Source organism: Mauremys reevesii, linkage group 13 (assembly GCF_016161935.1).
Source record: "Mauremys reevesii isolate NIE-2019 linkage group 13, ASM1616193v1, whole genome shotgun sequence".
Lineage (NCBI taxonomy): Eukaryota > Metazoa > Chordata > Testudines > Geoemydidae > Mauremys > Mauremys reevesii.
The window spans coordinates 4,287,194-4,293,193 of record NC_052635.1 but is presented as its reverse complement, the minus strand read 5'-3'; positions in this window follow the sequence as shown (position 1 = coordinate 4,293,193).

The window sequence follows — 6,000 nt, the reverse complement described above, 5'->3', positions numbered from 1 at the left end:
CACCCCATCTCAAAAAAGATACGTTGGAATTGGAAAAGGTTCAGAAAAGGGCAACAAAAATGATGAGGGGTGTGGAACGGCTGCCATATGAGGAGAGATTAATAAGACTAGGACTTTTCAACTTGGAAAAGAGACGGCTAAGGGGGGATATGATAGAGGACAATAAAATCGTGACTGGTGTGGAGAGAGAAAATAAGGAAGTGTTATTTACTCCTTCTCATAACACAAGAACTGGGGTCACCCACTGAAATGAACAGGCAGCAGGTTTAAAACAAATGAAAGGACGTATTCCTTTATACAACACAGTCAACCACTGTGTGTCAGAGGATGCTGTGAAGGCCAAGACTATAACAGGGTTGAAAAATGAACGGGATCAGTTCATGGAGGACAGGTCCATCGATGGCTATTAGCCAGGACAGGCAGAGGTGGTGTCACCAGCCTCTGTTTGCTAGAAGCTGGGTGTGATGTACTTCCCTGGGGTGGAACCTGGAACTGGGGTACCACTGAGCCCTCTGTCTGCCCGGCCTGGGCTCCCTCTCACATTGTGCTGCTGTGCCAAGCTGCAGACGCCTCCCCGGTCCGGCACTCACCCAGCCTTACAAGCAGGGACACACCCAGCTGCAGTTACATGAATGCTGCCGCCAGCCGCACATGAACCAACAATAGAGAGGCTCCAGCCAATTCCCCCAGCTCCCCAGCTAGGACCCGAGAGCTGTCCTGTCTTTCTCTGGTCAAAAGTCTGACCCGTGTAAGTTATTACCTAGTCTGCCCCTCCCTCAATGTGGCACCAGCCCCCGTTCCTGAGCAGATTTCCCCTTCTGCTTCAATAACACAGTGTTTTAGGTAAAAAAAATATAAAACAGATTTATTAACTACAGAAAGTTTGATGTAAGTGATTGTAAGTAATAGTGTACAGATCAAAGTTGGTTACCTAAGAAATAAAACAAAATTGCAATCTAAGTTGTGTACACTAGACAGGATTTGAATCAAGCCATGTCTCACCCTGATGGTACAAACAGTTCACCAATCTTCCATACACAGGCTGGGATGGATGACTCCTTTCCTGCCTGGGAGCACCTCCCTGGTTCAGTCTTCATTCCTCTGGTGTTTCCAGGTGTTGAGTTGGGCGGCGGGGAGTGAGGCTACGTGATGATGTCACTTCCCCTTTTATAGCTTCTTCCATGTGGAGGGAACTTCATTGTCCCAGCTGAAGTTCCCAGCACAGTTAGTGGAAAAGAACAGGCACAAGATGGAGTCCGGTGTCACATGAGCTGGTCACATGCCCTTGCCTGCTTCGATGAGTCATAGCAGGGGCCATTCCCCATATTCTGGCTAAAACGTTCCCAGGAAAGTCCATCAGGTGGGGATAAGCTTCTTCCATGTTCTATTGTGTTCACTGACGGGCCATCAACTTGAAAGGTTCAACCACAATGTGCTGGCTAGACTGGATGTAAATTGCCTTGTGGGTGTCACCCCAGGGGCAAACACATTTGAAATACCAGTACATAGTCAATATTGATAACTTCAGATACAATGACAGCACATACAATCCAACAGGATATTCATGTGCAACAGATCAAGACTTTCAGAGCAGGGTTTCTCCAACAGGGGTTGCTGCTTGTGTAGGGAAAGCCCCTGGTGGGCCGGGCCAGTGTGTTTACCTGCCCCGTCTGCAGGTCTGGCCCATCGCGGCTCCCACTGGCCGCGGATCGCTGCTCTGGGCCAATGGGAGCTGCTGGAAGTGGCGCAGGCCGAGGGACTTACTGGCTGCCGCTTCCCGCAGCTCCCATTGGCCCAGAGCAGCGGGAAGGCACAAGCGACAACCCCTGTTTGAGAAACCCTGTTTGAGAACAAGGCATACTTTGTACAAAACATAGCATAATCCTATCACCATGGTACATGTGGGGGTGCCAGGGTGCTGCCTTGGGGTACAGAATGTCCCACTGGGAATGGGCGACAGGGGACAGATCACTTGATGATCACCCGTCCTGTTCATTGCCTCTGGGGGACCTGGCACTGGCCCCTGTCGGCAGACAGGACACTGGGCTGGATGGACCCTTGGTCTGACCCCGTCTGGCCGTTCTTATGTTCAGACTGGCACAGACTCCCCCTCACCCCTTGGGCCCCCTCACGGGGCCGGCGCCCCCGGAGGGCAGTTGCAGCAGCGCTGTGGGGGTTTCTCTGCCAGGTGACTCTGGCTGAGTCAGTCTTTAGCCCACCCCTTATGGGGTCCCAGATTAACCTGTCTTTACCAGAAACAAAACCTTCCAGCCTCTCTGGGGCTCCCCTGCAGCCAGGCTCTCAGCCGGTTACTCAGGGGCATTCCCAGGGCCCCTTGCTTAGGCAGGAGCATTCTTGCATCCTACTGTCACTTCCCACTAGCCAGTCCTCTAGCTGGGCCCTCCTAGCACTGACTCCTGACTTCTTTTCTACCAGGAGCACCTGGCCCCTCTCAGGTGGGGCTCATCCTGTCATCAGGGGGGGCTAGGCCCTGGGCTTTCCTGTTTCCTGGGTTCTGCCTCGGCGCCGGGAGGCTGGACCTGGTGACCTCCTGTGGACCCCTCTGGCCCGATGTTTCTGTGACACTACGGTGAGACCCCGCATGGCTGACTAGCATATTACAGACCAGTATTACAGGGGGAGCAGGGAGGAAGGTGGACCCCTGGGCATGGGTTAAACAGGGGTGCAGGGGGTGCATGCAGAACTCCCAGCATGGGTGGGAGAATGGGTGTCCCAGCTGCAGGAGAAAGTGGGAAGACACAGCTTCCTGCATGGGGGGCAGACTGAGGAGTCCCTGAAACAGAGGGGCTGGGAGGGCAGCGCACCGGGAACGTGTGTGTGGGGGAAAGGAAGCACGTGAGGAGCCCCAGGGGTGAGCCGTGAGCTCAGCCAACAGAAGCTACGTGACCTGCGACCCCTGAATTTCCATGTTGAATTTGGCTTGCTTCAGCTGCCAGCCATTGGCCCTGATTAGACCTTTGTTGGCCAGAGGGACGAGCCCCCCACCATCAAATTTCTGTCCCCCAGGTGGGTGCTGGTCAGCTGGGATTGAGTCACCCCTTTGCCTCCTCTTCGCTGGCCTGGAGTCTATCCAGGATTCCAGCCGCGGTCGCCCCAGGGCTGAGACAGGGCTAGTGCCTTTGTAGCCAATCTAGTCCATTCATTCATGGGCAGGTTATAGGGTGAGTTGAGGACGGTGGGGAAAGAGGTTTCTGAGGGCTCCCATCCAGCACATGGGTCCGAGGGCTGAAAGCTGAAGCTGGACAAATTCAGAGTAGAAATCTGGGGCAAGTTTCTAACAGGGAGGGTAACAAATAAGGGGTGCTGGGCTAAACAGTCCCTCCCTCCCCCCTCCTCTGGGACTTTCCAGCTCTTCACGCTGACTCACCAGAGAGAGCCAACTTTGCATTTCTGCCTCTGGGGACGCAAGGCAGAGCAGGGTGTGAGAAAAACAGGAAACATCTGCCCTGGTGAGATTCAGCTGCCCACCCCCAAAGACAGCAACATGGCCAGAGCGGCTAGCCAAAGCTGAGCTGATATATCTACCAGAGAATCACAGAAATATCTGGCTGGAGGGACCTTGAGAGGTCACCATATCCAGCCCTCTGCTCTGAGGCAGGACGAAGTACACGTTGACCAGCCCTGGCAGGTGTTTGTCCAACCAGTCTTAAAAACCTCCAGTGACGGGGACTCCACAACCTCCCTTGGAAGCCTGTTCCAGAGCTTAACTAGTCTTAGAGTTACAGAGTATTTCCTATCAGAGGGGTCGCTGTGTTAGTCTGTATCCACAAAAACAATGAAGAGTCCGGTGGCATCTTAAAGACTAACAGATTTATTTGGGCATAAGCTTTCGGGGGAAAAACTCACTCCTTCAGATGCATGGAGTGAAAGTTCCAGATGCCGGCATTATTATACTGACACACGAAGAGAAGGGAGTTACCTCACAAGTGGAGAGCCAGTGTTGACAGGGCCAATTCAATCAGGCCCAAATTCTTTTACATAGACTGTCCGGTTTGGCCAATGTACATGGCAGAGGGGCATTGCTGGCACATGATGGCATAGATCACATTAGTAGATATATCTACTATGGCATATTTATGGCCTATATCACATCTACTAATGTGACAGATGCCATCATGTGCCAGCAATGCCCCTCTGACATGTACATTGGCCAAACTGGACAGTCTCTATGCAAAAGAATGAATGGACACAAATCTGACGTCAGGAATGGTAACATACAAAGCCAGTAGGAGAACACTTCAATCTCCCTGGACATTTGATAACAGATTGGAAAGTAGCCATCCTGCTACAAAAACACTTCAAAAACAGACTTCAAAGAGAAACTGCAGAGCTACAATTCATTTGCAAATTTAACACCATTAATTTGGGCTTGAATAGGGACTGGGAGTGGCTGGCTCACTACAAAACAACTTTCCCTCTCTTGGTATTGACACCGCCTCATCAATTATTGGGAGTGGACCACAGCCACCCTGACTGAATTGGCCCTGTCAACAGTGGTTCTTCACTTGTGAGGTAACTCCCTTCTCTTCGTGTGTCGGTTTAACAATGCCGGCATCTGTAACGTTCACTCCATGCATCTGAAGAAGTGGGCTTTTTGCCCACGAAAGCTTGTGTCCAAATAAATCTGTTACTCTTTAAGGTGCCAAAGTATTTTCTAATCACCAACCTAACTGTCCCTGCTGCAGATGAGGCCCGTTACTTCTTGTCCTACCATCAATGGCCATGGAGAACAATGGATCCCTGTCCTCTTTAGAACAGCTCTTCACAGATTTGATTATCAGCTCCCACTCTGTCTTTTTTTCTCAAGACTGAACATGCCCCGTTTTTTTAACCTTGCCTCCTAGGTCAAATTTTCTAACCCTTTGATCGTTTTTGTTGCTCTCCTCTGGAATCTCTCCAGTTTGTCCCCCTCTTTCCTAAAGTCGGGTGCTCAGAATTGGACACGGGACTCCACGTGGCACTCAGTCACAGTGCCAAGTAGAGCGGGACACTTCCCTCCTGTGTCTTACATCCGACCCTCTTGTTCCCTCCCCACCCCAGTGATCTTAGCCTTTTTTTGCAAGTGCATCACATTGTTGACTCATTTCCGGTCTCTGATTCACTCAACCCCTCAGTGCCTTTGCAGTAGTGCTACCGTCTAGCTCAGGGGCAGGCAAACGTTTTGGCCTGAGGGCCGCATCGGGTTTCGTAAATTGTATGGAGGGCTGGTTAGCGGAGGGAGTCATGGCCCAGTGCCCACCTCCTATCTGCCCCCCCTCCGGGACTCCTGCCCCATCCAACCCCCCCATTCCCTGATGGCCCCTCTGGGGCCCCTGCCCCATCCACCCCCTCCCTGTCCCCTGACTGGCCCTGGACCCCCATCACCCCATCCAACCCCTCCTCTCATTCCTGATGGTCCCCCATGGACCCCAGCCCCATCCAACCACCCCTTCTCCTTGTCCCCTGACTGGCCCCGGACCCCCTGCCCCTAACGGCCCCTGCCACCCCATCCAACCCCTCCTTCCTGACTGCCCCCGGGACCCCTGCCCCCATTTAACCCCCTGTTCTCCCCCCAACTGCCCTGACCCCTATCCACAGCCCCGCCCCATGACCACCACCTCGAACTCCCCTGCCTTGTATCCAACCCCTCTGCCCCCTTCCCCCTTATCACGCTGCCTGGAGCACCAGGCCATGCTGCCGCCGCTGCCACCGCTGCCACCGCTGCCACCACCGCGCAGCACAGTGACCGGGTCAGGCCAGGCTCTGCAGCTGCGCTGCCCCAGGAGCTCACAGTCCCCCGCCCAGAGCCTTGCGCCGGCGACAGAGCGAGCGAGCTGAGGCTGTGGGGGAGGGGGACAGCAAGGGAGGGGCCAGGGGCGAGCCTCCCGGGCCAGGAGCTTGGGGCCAGGCAGGACGGTCCCACAGGCCCAATGTGGCCCGTGGGCCATCGTTTGCCCATCCCTGATCTAGGTGGTCTGTCCCCATTTTGTAGCTGTACCT